The sequence below is a fragment of the Xiphophorus couchianus genome, chromosome 13, assembly GCF_001444195.1.
Source record: "Xiphophorus couchianus chromosome 13, X_couchianus-1.0, whole genome shotgun sequence".
Lineage (NCBI taxonomy): Eukaryota > Metazoa > Chordata > Actinopteri > Cyprinodontiformes > Poeciliidae > Xiphophorus > Xiphophorus couchianus.
The window spans coordinates 21088723-21106750 of record NC_040240.1 but is presented as its reverse complement, the minus strand read 5'-3'; the positions used below and the strand labels follow the sequence as shown (position 1 = coordinate 21106750).

Below are 18028 nucleotides of genomic sequence, written 5' to 3'. Positions count from 1 at the left end.
CTCAGATTTTCTCTTCTTTATGACTTTTTAAAAATATAAATATTCACAAAAATGGTCCCGCTTCCCATGATAAGAATATCAAAATGTCAGATTCTCCTAGTACATATGTTGATTACAAGTAAATAAAAAAGAATAAAAGTAAGTCTAAACTAAAACTTACACAGAAAGCTCAATGTGAAAAATGAAGTGGACATTTCAAATATAGATCTACAATCAACCATCTAGAATTGCATCTTTGACTGTGACAAAAAGCTTCACATAACACTGCAGCCATGCTATAAATTGACTTCCATGTTCTAAAAAATTGCTTGTTATATAGAATAACAAAATTATAAACAAAACACATCTAACGTCATATCATAATTCCCAATAGCAAAAGAAATGCTGCTCAACCAGTTGAGCTAATACATAAAAAATAAAAAATCATTGAAGAGGCCACACCTAACGAACTGTATTGTTCACATTATTACTCAGATATTTTACATCATTATTCAGTCCTGATGTCACAGTACCTGCTCTATACAGGTATAAAAGCTTCTTTGTGAAACTTAAGAGCAGTCACAACACAGGCAGCAAGCAGAAATAATCGGAGATAACATTTTCTGTACTGAATTTTATTTCAACAAGCGTAACTGTAAGTACTTCATATTTTTAGTCTTCATAAATCTTAAACTTTATGTTTACCTCTAGTAATAATATTACAAAAAATGTGATTTGATGGTTAGGACAGTGGTATAATGTTTACTATGTTAGGTCCAGTCTTTGTATGCTCTTACTTTGTATGGATGAGGTGCTTCCATATACTCAAGTTTTCTCCAAGCATTCAAATATTAGGCAAAGGTTAAGTTCTTAAGTGGTCTACAGTGAAAATTTGGGTTAGGATGATTTTTTCTCTTCCCTTGTAATGGCATACAACAGGACCTACTCAGGTTGTAACCCATCTCTTACCAAATGACCAAAACAGAAAGGGAAAAGCCACCAGATCAAAAGTGCTGGGATAAGTGGTTTCAGACAATGAGTGGATAATCGTTTTTGTCATGTATGCTCCTGCATGAGATGTTTAAGATTTTTACAAAGAATGCATTGATTTGTATTAGTACAACCATGAATGAATACTATGTATTATTAATTAAGAATACATAATTATTATGTATTGTGAATACATGATAATGTATGTATAACATTATTATATAATACACATTCACAATTATGTATTGTGAATACATAATAATTATATTATATATACAGTTATATTTGCCGAATTGTATTCAGTAAGAAGAAAAAAAATAATAAATGTGTCAGACTGATATCAGAAAGGAGTTATGTCTAAATAAAATAAATAAAAGCTTCTGGAAAATCTGAATTAAAAAGGGGAACACTGAAGGAACAATATTAGTAAATATAAAGAAAATAGGACTAGACTGAAAATGTCATGTACAAAAAAAGATGGTGATAAAAAACATACTTTTCTGCAAAAGCATACATACACAATAATTAAGATTATTTAAAGCTATCCACATAAAGTACGGATAACTTCAAATAAGATGATAAATGAAAATATATTTAACTTGAAAAAGATTAAATAACACAACACAGTTCTATATTTCAAACAGAGAGAAAAAATTCAAGAAAGATGAAGAAGATTCCCATGATTTTGCTTGTCCTACTTGGTAAGTTTGCACAGGTGAACAAACATATGCTGGTCTAAAAAAAGACAAACCAAAAATGACTTCAAAACTGTTTCTTTTGAAAGCTTTAGAGATGCAGACAAATGCACAAACAACCACCGCAGTACCAGCAACAACCACAGCATCTCCAACAACTACCACAGAGGCCCCAACTTCAACCACTGCTGCAACAACAACTACAGCTCCACCAATAACAACCACAGCTGTACCATTAACAACCACAGGGGGTCCAACAACAACCACACCTGCTCCAACAACAACCACAGCTGCACCAACTACAACCACACCTGCAACAACTACAACCACAGAAGCTCCAACAACAACCACAGCTGCACTAACTACAACCACACCTGCAACAACTACAACCACAGCGGGTCCAACTACAACCACACCTGCACCAACGACAACCACAGCTGCACCAACAACAACCACACCTGCAACAACAACAACCACAGCAGCACCAACAACAACAACAGCTGCACCAACTACAACCACAGCTGCATCAACTACAACCACACCTGCACCAACAACAACCACACCTGCTCCAACAACAACCACAGCTGCACCAACGACAACCACACCTGCACCAACAACAACCACAGCAGCCCCAACAACAACCACAGCTGTACCAACAACAACCACACCTGCACCAACAACAACCACAGCTGCACCAACTACAACCACACCTTCACCAACAACAACCACACCTGCACCAACCACAACCACACCTGCTCCAATGACAACCACAGCTGCATCAACTACAACCACAGCTGCACCAACAACAACCACAGCAGCCCCAACAACAACCAAAGCTGCACCAACTACAACCACACCTGCACCAACGACAACCACAGCTGCACCAACTACAACCACAGCAGCCCCAACAACAACCACAGCTGCATCAACTATAACCACACCGGGACCAACAACAACCACAGCAGCCCCAACAACAACCACAGCTGCACCAACTACAACCAAAGCGGCTCCAACTACAAGCACACCTGCACCAACAACAACCACACCTGCTCCAACAACAACCACAGCTGCACCAATGACAACCACACCTGCACCAACAACAACCACAGCAGCCCCAACAACCACAGCTGTACCAAGAACAACCACAGCAGCCCCAACTACAACCACAGCTGTACCAACAACAACCACACCTGCACCAACAACAACCACAGCTGCACCAATCACAACCACACCGGCACCAACAACAACCACAGCAGCCCCCACAACAACCACACCTGCTCCAACGACAACCACAGCTGCACCAACTACAACCACACCTGCACTAACTACAACCACACCTGCACCAACAACAACCACACCTGCTCCAATGACAACCACAGCTGCATCAACTACAACCACACCTGCTCCAATGACAACCACAGCAGCCCCAACGACAACCACAGCTGCACCAACTACAACCACACCTGCACCAACTACAACCACAGCAGCACTAACAACAACCACACCTGCACCAACTACAACCACAGTGGCACCAACAACAACCACAGCAGCCCCAACAACAACCACAGCTGCACAAACTACAACCACAGCGGCACCAACAACAACAACAGCTGTAACAACAACAACCACACCTGCACCAACAACAACCACAGCTGTACCAACATCAACCACACCTGCACCAACAACAACCACACCTGCACCAACAACAACCACAGCTGTACCAACATCAACCACACCTGCACCAACAACAACCACACCGGCACCAACGACAACCACACCTGCACCAACAACAACCACAGCTGTACCAACATCAACCACACCTGCACCAACAACAACCACAGCTGCACCAACGACAACCACACCTGCACCAACTACAACCACAGCAGCACCAACAACAACCACAGCTGCACCAACGACAACCACACCTGCAACAACAACAACCACAGCGGCCCCAACAACAACCACAGCTGCACCAACGACAACCACACCTGCACCAACAACAGCCACAGCGGCCCCAACAACAACCACAGCTGCACCAACTACAACCTCAGCAGCTCCAACAACAACCACACCTGCTCCAACGACAACCACAGCTGCACCAACTACAACCACACCTGCACCAACAACAACCACAGCAGCACCAACAACAACCACAGCTCCACCAACTACAACCACAGCGGCACCAACAACAACCACAGCAGCCCCAACAACAACCACAGCTGCACCAACTACAACCACAGCAGCACCAACTACAACCACACCTGCACCAACAACAACCACACCTGCTCCAACAACAACCACAGCTGCACCAACGACAACCACACCTGCACCAACAACAACCACAGCTGTACCAACAACAACCACACCTGCACCAACAACAACCACACCGGCACCAACTACAACCACAGCTGCACCAACTACATCCACACCTGCACCAACAACAACCACACCTGCTCCAATGACAGCCACAGCTGCATCAACTACAACCACACCTGCACCAACTACAACCACACCTGCACCAACAACAACCACACCTGCTCCAACGGCAACCACAGCTGCACCAACAACAACCACACCTGTACCAACAACCACAGCAGCCCCAACAACAACCACAGCTGCACCAACTACAACCACACCTGCACCAACTACAACCACAGCAGCACCAACAACAACCACAGCTGCACCAACTACAACCACAGCGGCACCAACTACAACCACAGCAGCCCCAAAAACAACAACAGCTGCTCCAACTACAACCACAGCTGCACCAACAACAACCACACCTGCCCCAACAACAACCACACCTGCACCAACAACAACCACAGCAGCCCCAACTACAACCACAGTTGTACCAACAACAACCACACCTGCCCCAACAACAACCACACCTGCAACAACAACAACCACAGCAGCCCCAACTACAACCACAGCTGTACCAACAACAACCACACCTGCCCCAACAACAACCACAGCTTCACCAACCACAACCACACCGGCACCAACAACAACCACAGCAGCCTCAACAACAACCACTGCTGCACCAACTACAACCACAGTGGCTCCAGCAACAACCACACCTGCTCCAACGACAACCACAGCTGCACCAACGACAACCACACCTGCACCAACAACAACCACAGCAGCCCCAACAACAACCACAGCTGCACCAACTACAACAACACCTGCAAGAACTACAACCACAGCAGCCCCCACAACAACCACAGCTGCACCAACAACAACCACAGCGGCTCCAACTGCAACCACACCTGCACCACCAACAACCACACCTGGTCCAACGACAACCACAGCTGCACCAACAGCAACCACACCTGCACCAACAACAACCACAGCTGCACCAACTACAACCACAGCGGCCCCAACAACAACCACAGCAACCCCAACAACAACCACAGCTGCATCAACTACAACCACAGCAGCCCCAACAACAACCACTGCTGCACCAACAACAACCACAGCTGCACCAACGATAACCACACCTGCCACAACAACAACCACAGCGGCCCCAACAACAACCACAGCTGCACCAACTACAACCTCAGCAGCTACGACAACAACCACACCTGCTCCAACGACAACCACAGCTGCACCAACTACAACCACACCTGCACCAACAACAACCACAGCAACCCCAACAACAACCACAGCTGCACCAACTACAACCACACCTGCACCAACAACAACCACAGCAACCCCAACAACAACCACAGCTGCATCAACTACAACCACAGCAGCCCCAACAACAACCACTGCTGCACCAACAACAACCACAGCTGCACCAACGATAACCACACCTGCCACAACAACAACCACAGCGGCCCCAACAACAACCACAGCTGCACCAACTACAACCTCAGCAGCTACGACAACAACCACACCTGCTCCAACGACAACCACAGCTGCACCAACTACAACCACACCTGCACCAACAACAACCACACCTGCTCCAACGACAACCACAGCGGCTCCAACAACAACCACAGCGGCTCCAACGACAACCACAGCTGCAACAACGACAACCACACCTGCACCAACAACAACCACAGCAGCCCCAACTACAACCACAGTTGTATCAACAACAACCACACCTGCCCCAACAACAACCACACCTGCACCAACAACAACCACAGCAGCCCCAACTACAACCACAGCTGTACCAACAACAACCACACCTGCCCCAACAACAACCACAGCTTCACCAACCACAACCACACCGGCACCAACAACAACCACAGCAGCCCCAACAACAACCACAGCTGCACCAACTACAACCTCAGCGGCTCCGACAACAACCACACCTGCTCCAACGACAACCACAGCTGCACCAACTACAACCACACCTGCACCAACAACAACCACACCTGCTCCAACGACAACCACAGCTGCACCAACTACAACCACCCCTGCAACAACTACAACCACAGCAGCACCAACAACAACCACAGCTGCACCAACTACAACCACAGAGGCACCAACAACAACCACAGCAGCCCCAACAACAACCACTGCTGCACCGACTACAACCACAGCAGCTCCAACAACAACCACAGCGGCTCCAACGACAACCACACCTGCACCAACAACAACCACACCGGCACCAACTACAACCACAGTGGCTCCAACTACAACCACAGCAGCCCCAATTACAACCACAGCTGTACCAACAACAACCACACCTGCACCAACAACAACCACACCTGCACCAACAACAACCACAGCAGCCCCAACTACAATCACAGCTGTACCAACAACAACCACACCTGCCCCAACAACAACCACACCTGCACCAACAACAACCACAGCAGCCCCAACTACAACCACAGCTGTACCAACAACAACCACAGCTTCACCAACCACAACCACACCGGGACCAACAACAACCACAGCAGCCCCAACAACAACCACTGCTGCACCGACTACAACCACAGCAGCTCCAACAACAACCACAGCGGCTCCAACGACAACCACAGCTGCAACAACGACAACCACACCTGCACCAACAACAACCACAGCAGCCCCAACAACATCCACAGCTCCACCAACTACAACAACACCTGCACCAACTACAACCACAGCAGCCCCCACAACAACCACAGCTGCACCAACAACAACCACAGCGGCTCCAACTACAACCACACCTGCACCACCAACAACCACACCTGCTCCAACGACAACCACAGCTGCACCAACAACAACCACACCTGCACCAACAACAACCACAGCGGCCCCAACAACAACCACAGCTGCACCAACTACAACCTCAGCGGCTCCAACAACAACCACACCTGCTCCAACGACAACCACAGCTGCACCAACTACAACCACACCTGCACCAACAACAACCACACCTGCTCCAATGACAACCACAGCGTCCCCAACAACAACCACAGCTGCACCAACTACAACCACCCCTGCACCAACTACAACCACAGCAGCACCATCAACAACCACAGCTGCACCAACTACAACCACAGCGGCACCAACAACAACCACAGCGGCACCAACAACAACCACAGCAGCCCCAACAACAACCACAGCTGCACCAACTACAACCACAGCGGCACCAACTACAACCACACCTGCACCAACAACAACCACAGCTGCACCAACGACAACCACACCTGCACCAACAACAACCACAGCTGTACCAACAACAACCACACCTGCACCAACAACAACCACACCGGCACAAACTACAACCACAGCGGCTCCAACTACAACTACACTTGCACCAACAATAACCACACCTGCTCCAACGACAACCACAGCTGCACTAACAACAACCACACCTGCACTAACTACAACCACACCTGCACCAACAACAACCACACCTGCTCCAATGACAACCACAGCTGCATCAACTACAACCACACCTGCACCAACAACAACCACAGCAGCCCCAACAACAACCACAGCTGCACCAACAACAACAACACCTGCACCAACTACAACCACAGCAGCCCCCACAACAACCACAGCTGCACCAACAACAACCACAGCTGTACCAACAACAACCACACCTGCACCAACAACAACCACACCGGCACCAACTACAACCACAGCGGCTCCAACTACAACCACAGCAGCCCCAACTACAACCACAGCTGTACCAACAACAACCACACCTGCCCCAACAACAACCATACCTGCACCAACAACAACCACAGCAGCCCCAACTACAACCACAGCTGTACCAACAACAACCAAACCTGCCCAAACAACAACCACAGCTTCACCCACCACAACCACTCCGGGACCAACAACAACCACAGCAGCCCCAACAACAACAACTGCTGCACCAACTACAACCACAGCGGTTCCAACAACAACCACAGCGGCTCCAACGACAACCACAGCTGCACCAACGAAAACCACACCTGCACCAACAACAACCACAGCTGCACCAACTACATTAACACCTGCACCAACTACAACCACAGCAGCCCCCACAACAACCACAGCTGCACCAACAACAACCACAGCGGCTCCAACTACAACCACACCTGCACCACCCACAACCACACCTGCTCCAACGACAACCACAGCTGCACCAACAACAACCACACCTGCACCAACAACAACCACACCTGCACCAACAACAACCACAGCTGCACCAACTACAACCACAGCAGCCCCAACAACAACCACAGCAGCCCCAACAACAACCACAGCTGCACCAACTACAACCACACCTGCACCAACAACAACCACAGCAGCACCAACAACAACCACAGCTGCACCAACTACAACCATAGCAGCACCAACAACAAGAGCTGTAACAACAACATCCACACCTGCTCCAACAACAACAACAGCTGCACCAATGACAACCACATCTGCACCAACAACAACCTCAGCTGTACCAACATCAACCACACCTGCACCAACTACAACCACACCTGCACCAACAACAACCACAGCTGTACCAACATCAACCACACCTGCACCAACAACAACCACACCGGCACCAACGACAACCACACCTGCACCAACAACAACCACACCTGCACCAACAACAACCACACCTGCACCAACAACAACCACAGCTGCACCAACGACAACCACACCTGCACCAACAACCACAGCAGCCCCAACAACAACCACAGCTGCACCAACTACAACCACACCTGCACCAACTACAACCACAGCAGCACCAACAACAACCACAGCTGCACCAACGACAACCACACCTGCAACAACAACAACCACAGCGGCCCCAACAACAACCACAGCTGCACCAACGACAACCACACCGGCACCAACAACAACAAAAGCAGCCCCAACAACAACCACTACTGGACCAACTACAACCACAGCTGTACCAACAACAACCACAGCAGCCCCAACGACAACCACAGCGGCTCCATCAACAACCACACCTGCACCAACAACAACCACACCTGCTCCAATGACAACCAAAGCTGCATCAACTACAACCACACCTGCACCAACTACAACCACAGCAGCACCAACAACAACCACAGCTGCATCAACTACAACCACAGCGGCACCAACAACAACCACAGCTGCACCAACTACAACCACAGCGGCTCCAACTACAACCACACCTGCACCAACAACAACCACACCGGCACCAACAACAACCACAGCATCCCCAACAACAACCACTGCTGCACCAACTACAACCACAGCTGCTCCAACGACAACCACAGCTGCACCAACGACAACCACACCTGCACCAACAACAACCACAGCTGTACCAACAACAACCACTCCTGCACCAACAACAAACACAGCTGCACCAACTACAACCACAGCGGCCCCAACAACAACCACAGCTGCACCAACTACAACCTCAGCGGCTCCAACAACCACCACTCCTGCACCAACAACAACCACAGCGGCACCAACTACAACCACACCTGCACCAACAACAACCACACCTGCTCCAACGACAACCACAGCTGCACCAACGACAACCAAACCTGCACCAACAACAACCACAGCAGCCCCAACAACAACCACAGCTACACCAACTACAACCACACCTGCACCAACTACAACCACAACTGCACCAACTACAACCACACCAGCACCAATAACAACCACAGCAGCCCCAACTACAACCACAGCTGTACCAACAACAACCACATCTGCCCCAACAACAACCACAGCTGCACCAACCACAACCACACCGGCACCAACAACAACCACAGCAGCTCCAACGACAACCACACCTGCACCAACGACAACCACACCTGAACCAACAACAACCACAGCAGCCCCCACAACAACTACAGCTGCACCAACAACAACCTCAGCGGCTCCAACAACAACCACACCTGCTCCAATGACAACCACACCTGCACCAACTACAACCACACCTGCACCAACAACAACCACAGCTGCACCAACTACAACCACACCTGCACCAACAACAACCACAGCTGCACCAACTACAACCACAGCGGCCCAAACAACAACCACAGCTGCACCAACTACAACCTCAGTGGCTCCAACAACAACCACACCTGCTCCAACGACAACCACAGCTGCACAAACTACAACCACACCTGTACCAACAACAACCACACCTGCTCCAACGACAACCACACCTGCACCAACAACAACCACAGCAGCCCCAACGACAACCACAGCTGCACCAACGACAACCACACCTGCACCAACTACAACCACAGCTGTACCAACAACAACCACTCCTGCACCAACAACAACCACAGCTGCACCAACTACAACCACAGCGGCCCCAACAACAACCACAGCTGCACCAACTACAACCTCAGCGGCTCCAACAACCACCACTCCTGCACCAACAACAACCACAGCGGCACCAACTACAACCACACCTGCACCAACAACAACCACACCTGCTCCAACGACAACCACAGCTGCACCAACGACAACCAAACCTGCACCAACAACAACCACAGCAGCCCCAACAACAACCACAGCTACACCAACTACAACCACACCTGCACCAACTACAACCACAACTGCACCAACAACAACCACAGCAGCCCCAACGACAACCACAGCTGCACCAACTACAAACACACCTGCACCAACAACAACCACAACTGCACCAACTACAACCACAGCAGCACCAACAACAACCACAGCTGCACCAACTACAACCACACATGCACCAACAAGAACCACAGCTACACCAACTACAACCACAGCGGCCCCAACAACAACCACAGCTGCACCAACTACAACCTCAGCGGCTCCAACAACAACCACACCTGCTCCAACGACAACCACACCTGCACCAACTACAACCACACCTGCACCAACAACAACAACAGCTGCACCAACTACAACCACACCTGCTCCAACGACAACCACAGCTGCACAAACTACAACCACACCTGCACCAACAACAACCACACCTGCTCCAACGACAACCACAGCTGCACCAACGACAACCAAACCAGCTCCAACAACAACCACAGCAGCCCCAACAACAACCACAGCTGCACCAACTACAACCACACCTGCACCTACTACAACCACAGCAGCACCAACAACAACCACAGCTGCACCAACTACAACCACAGCGGCCCCAACAACAACCACAGCTGCACCAACTACAACCTCAGCGGCTCCAACAACAACCACACCTGCTCCAACGACAACCACACCTGCACCAACTACAACCACACCTGCACCAACAACAACAACAGCTGCACCAACTACAACCACACCTGCTCCAACGACAACCACAGCTGCACAAACTACAACCACAACTGCACCAACAACAACCACACCTGCTCCAACGACAACCACAGCTGCACCAACGACAACCAAACCAGCTCCAACAACAACCACAGCAGCCCCAACAACAACCACAGCTACACCAACTACAACCACACCTGCACCAACTACAACCACAACTGCACCAACTACAACCACACCAGCACCAATAACAACCACAGCAGCCCCAACTACAACCACAGCTGTACCAACAACAACCACATCTGCCCCAACAACAACCACAGCTGCACCAACCACAACTACACCGGCACCAACAACAACCACAGCAGCTCCAACGACAACCACACCTGCACCAACGACAACCACACCTGAACCAACAACAACCACAGCAGCCCCCACAACAACTACAGCTGCACCAACAACAACCTCAGCGGCTCCAACAACAACCACACCTGCTCCAATGACAACCACACCTGCACCAACTACAACCACACCTGCACCAACAACAACCACAGCTGCACCAACTACAACCACACCTGCACCAACAACAACCACAGCTGCACCAACTACAACCACAGCGGCCCAAACAACAACCACAGCTGCACCAACTACAACCTCAGCGGCTCCAACAACAACCACACCTGCTCCAACGACAACCACAGCTGCACAAACTACAACCACACCTGTACCAACAACAACCACACCTGCTCCAACGACAACCACACCTGCACCAACTACAACCACACCTGCACCAACTACAACCACAGCTGCTCCAACGACAACCACAGCTGCACCAACGACAACCACACCTGCACCAACAACAACCACAGCTGTACCAACAACAACCACTCCTGCACCAACAACAACCACAGCTGCACCAACTACAACCACAGCGGCCCCAACAACAACCACAGCTGCACCAACTACAACCTCAGCGGCTCCAACAACCACCACTCCTGCACCAACAACAACCACAGCGGCACCAACTACAACCACACCTGCACCAACAACAACCACAGCTGTACCAACAACAACCACTCCTGCACCAACAACAACCACAGCTGCACCAACTACAACCACAGCGGCCCCAACAACAACCACAGCGGCCCCAACAACAACCACAGCTGCACCAACTACAACCTCAGCGGCTCCAACAACCACCACTCCTGCACCAACAACAACCACAGCGGCACCAACTACAACCACACCTGCACCAACAACAACCACACCTGCTCCAACGACAACCACAGCTGCACCAACGACAACCAAACCTGCACCAACGACAACCACAGCAGCCCCAACAACAACCACAGCTACACTAACTACAACCACACCTGCACCAACTACAACCACAACTGCACCAACTACAACCACACCAGCACCAATAACAACCACAGCAGCCCCAACTACAACCACAGCTGTACCAACAACAACCACATCTGCCCCAACAACAACCACAGCTGCACCAACCACAACTACACCGGCACCAACAACAACCACAGCAGCTCCAACGACAACCACACCTGCACCAACGACAACCACACCTGAACCAACAACAACCACAGCAGCCCCCACAACAACTACAGCTGCACCAACAACAACCTCAGCGGCTCCAACAACAACCACACCTGCTCCAATGACAACCACACCTGCACCAACTACAACCACACCTGCACCAACAACAACCACAGCTGCACCAACTACAACCACACGTGCACCAACAACAACCACAGCTGCACCAACTACAACCACAGCGGCCCAAACAACAACCACAGCTGCACCAACTACAACCTCAGCGGCTCCAACAACAACCACACCTGCTCCAACGACAACCACAGCTGCACAAACTACAACCACACCTGTACCAACAACAACCACACCTGCTCCAACGACAACCACACCTGCACCAACAACAACCACAGCAGCCCCAACGACAACCACAGCTGCACCAACTACAAACACACCTGCACCAACAACAACCACAACTGCACCAACTACAACCACAGCAGCACCAACAACAACCACAGCTGCACCAACTACAACCACACATGCACCAACAAGAACCACAGCTACACCAACTACAACCACAGCGGCCCCAACAACAACCACAGCTGCACCAACTACAACCTCAGCGGCTCCAACAACAACCACACCTGCTCCAACGACAACCACACCTGCACCAACTACAACCACACCTGCACCAACAACAACAACAGCTGCACCAACTACAACCACACCTGCTCCAACGACAACCACAGCTGCACAAACTACAACCACACCTGCACCAACAACAACCACACCTGCTCCAACGACAACCACAGCTGCACCAACGACAACCAAACCAGCTCCAACAACAACCACAGCAGCCCCAACAACAACCACAGCTGCACCAACTACAACCACACCTGCACCTACTACAACCACCGCAGCACCAAGAACAACCACAGCTGCACCAACTACAACCACAGCGGCCCCAACAACAACCACAGCTGCACCAACTACAACCTCAGCGGCTCCAACAACAACCACACCTGCTCCAACGACAACCACACCTGCACCAACTACAACCACACCTGCACCAACAACAACAACAGCTGCACCAACTACAACCACACCTGCTCCAACGACAACCACAGCTGCACAAACTACAACCACAACTGCACCAACAACAACCACACCTGCTCCAACGACAACCACAGCTGCACCAACGACAACCAAACCAGCTCCAACAACAACCACAGCAGCCCCAACAACAACCACAGCTGCACCAACTACAACCACACCTGCACCTACTACAACCACAGCAGCACCAACAACAACCACAGCTGCACCAACTACAACCACAGCGGCACCAACAACAACCACAGCAGCCCCAACAACAACCACAGCTGCACCAACTACAACCACAGCGGCTCCAACTACAACCACACCTGCACCAACAACAACCACACCTGCTCCAACAACAACCACAGCAGCACCAACGACAACCACACCTGCACCAACAACAACCACAGCTGTACCAACAACAACCACACCTGCACCAACAACAACCACACCTGCACCAACAACAACTACAGCTGCACCAACTACAACCACACCTTCACCAACAACAACTACACCTGCACCAACAACAACCACAGCAGCCCCAACTACAACCACAGCTGCACCAACCACAACTACACCGGCACCAACAACAACCACAGCAGCTCCAACGACAACCACACCTGCACCAACGACAACCACACCTGAACCAACAACAACCACAGCAGCCCCCACAACAACTACAGCTGCACCAACAACAACCTCAGCGGCTCCAACAACAACCACAGCTGCACCAACTACAACCTCAGCGGCTCCAACAACAACCACACCTGCTCCAACGACAACCACAGCTGCACAAACTACAACCACACCTGTACCAACAACAACCACACCTGCTCCAACGACAACCACACCTGCACCAACTACAACCACACCTGCACCAACTACAACCACAGCTGCTCCAACGACAACCACAGCTGCACCAACGACAACCACACCTGCACCAACAACAACCACAGCTGTACCAACAACAACCACTCCTGCACCAACAACAACCACAGCTGCACCAACTACAACCACAGCGGCCCCAACAACAACCACAGCTGCACCAACTACAACCTCAGCGGCTCCAACAACCACCACTCCTGCACCAACAACAACCACAGCGGCACCAACTACAACCACACCTGCACCAACAACAACCACAGCTGTACCAACAACAACCACTCCTGCACCAACAACAACCACAGCTGCACCAACTACAACCACAGCGGCCCCAACAACAACCACAGCTGCACCAACTACAACCTCAGCGGCTCCAACAACCACCACTCCTGCACCAACAACAACCACAGCGGCACCAACTACAACCACACCTGCACCAACAACAACCACACCTGCTCCAACGACAACCACAGCTGCACCAACGACAACCAAACCTGCACCAACGACAACCACAGCAGCCCCAACAACAACCACAGCTACACCAACTACAACCACACCTGCACCAACTACAACCACAACTGCACCAACTACAACCACACCAGCACCAATAACAACCACAGCAGCCCCAACTACAACCACAGCTGTACCAACAACAACCACATCTGCCCCAACAACAACCACAGCTGCACCAACCACAACTACACCGGCACCAACAACAACCACAGCAGCTCCAACGACAACCACACCTGCACCAACGACAACCACACCTGAACCAACAACAACCACAGCAGCCCCCACAACAACCACAGCAGCACCAACGACAACCAAACCAGCTCCAACAACAACCACAGCAGCCCCAACAACAACCACAGCTGCACCAACTACAACCACACCTGCACCTACTACAACCACAGCAGCACCAACAACAACCGCAGCTGCACCAACTACAACCACAGCGGCCCCAACAACAACCACAGCTGCACCAACTACAACCTCAGCGGCTCCAACAACAACCACACCTGCTCCAACGACAACCACACCTGCACCAACTACAACCACACCTGCACCAACAACAACAACAGCTGCACCAACTACAACCACACCTGCTCCAACGACAACCACAGCTGCACAAACTACAACCACAACTGCACCAACAACAACCACACCTGCTCCAACGACAACCACAGCTGCACCAACGACAACCAAACCAGCTCCAACTACAACCACAGCGGCTCCAACTACAACCACACCTGCACCAACAACAACCACACCTGCTCCAACAACAACCACAGCAGCACCAACGACAACCACACCTGCACCAACAACAACCACAGCTGTACCAACAACAACCACACCTGCACCAACAACAACCACACCTGCACCAACAACAACTACAGCTGCACCAACTACAACCACACCTTCACCAACAACAACTACACCTGCACCAACAACAACCACAGCAGCCCCAACTACAACCACAGCAGCCCCAACAACAACCACAGCTGCACCAACCACAACTACACCGGCACCAACAACAACCACAGCAGCTCCAACGACAACCACACCTGCACCAACGACAACCACACCTGAACCAACAACAACCACAGCAGCCCCCACAACAACTACAGCTGCACCAACAACAACCTCAGCGGCTCCAACAACAACCACAGCTGCACCAACTACAACCTCAGCGGCTCCAACAACAACCACACCTGCTCCAACGACAACCACAGCTGCACAAACTACAACCACACCTGTACCAACAACAACCACACCTGCTCCAACGACAACCACACCTGCACCAACTACAACCACACCTGCACCAACTACAACCACAGCTGCTCCAACGACAACCACAGCTGCACCAACGACAACCACACCTGCACCAACAACAACCACAGCTGTACCAACAACAACCACTCCTGCACCAACAACAACCACAGCTGCACCAACTACAACCACAGCGGCCCCAACAACAACCACAGCTGCACCAACTACAACCTCAGCGGCTCCAACAACCACCACTCCTGCACCAACAACAACCACAGCGGCACCAACTACAACCACACCTGCACCAACAACAACCACAGCTGTACCAACAACAACCACTCCTGCACCAACAACAACCACAGCTGCACCAACTACAACCACAGCGGCCCCAACAACAACCACAGCTGCACCAACTACAACCTCAGCGGCTCCAACAACCACCACTCCTGCACCAACAACAACCACAGCGGCACCAACTACAACCACACCTGCACCAACAACAACCACACCTGCTCCAACGACAACCACAGCTGCACCAACGACAACCAAACCTGCACCAACGACAACCACAGCAGCCCCAACAACAACCACAGCTACACCAACTACAACCACACCTGCACCAACTACAACCACAACTGCACCAACTACAACCACACCAGCACCAATAACAACCACAGCAGCCCCAACTACAACCACAGCTGTACCAACAACAACCACATCTGCCCCAACAACAACCACAGCTGCACCAACCACAACTACACCTGCACCAACAACAACCACAGCAGCTCCAACGACAACCACACCTGCACCAACGACAACCACACCTGAACCAACAACAACCACAGCAGCCCCCACAACAACTACAGCTGCACCAACAACAACCTCAGCGGCTCCAACAACAACCACACCTGCTCCAATGACAACCACACCTGCACCAACTACAACCACACCTGCACCGACTACAACCACAGCAGCACCAACGACAACCAAACCAGCTCCAACAACAACCACAGCAGCCCCAACAACAACCACAGCTGCACCAACTACAACCACACCTGCACCTACTACAACCACAGCAGCACCAACAACAACCACAGCTGCACCAACTACAACCACAGCGGCCCCAACAACAACCACAGCTGCACCAACTACAACCTCAGCGGCTCCAACAACAACCACACCTGCTCCAACGACAACCACACCTGCACCAACTACAACCACACCTGCACCAACAACAACAACAGCTGCACCAACTACAACCACACCTGCTCCAACGACAACCACAGCTGCACAAACTACAACCACAACTGCACCAACAACAACCACACCTGCTCCAACGACAACCACAGCTGCACCAACGACAACCAAACCAGCTCCAACAACAACCACAG

General features: G+C 51.1%; 1 long non-coding RNA gene across 1 annotated transcript; it reads left to right on the top strand.

Moving 5' to 3' along the window:
• Positions 1–574: 574 nt before the first annotated feature.
• On the top strand, positions 575–1865 carry LOC114156652 (uncharacterized). The gene is made up of 3 exons (XR_003597986.1): positions 575–634; positions 1614–1670; positions 1754–1865. It is a non-coding gene; the product is annotated as an uncharacterized LOC114156652 (long non-coding RNA).
• Positions 1866–18028: the final 16163 nt, after the last annotated feature.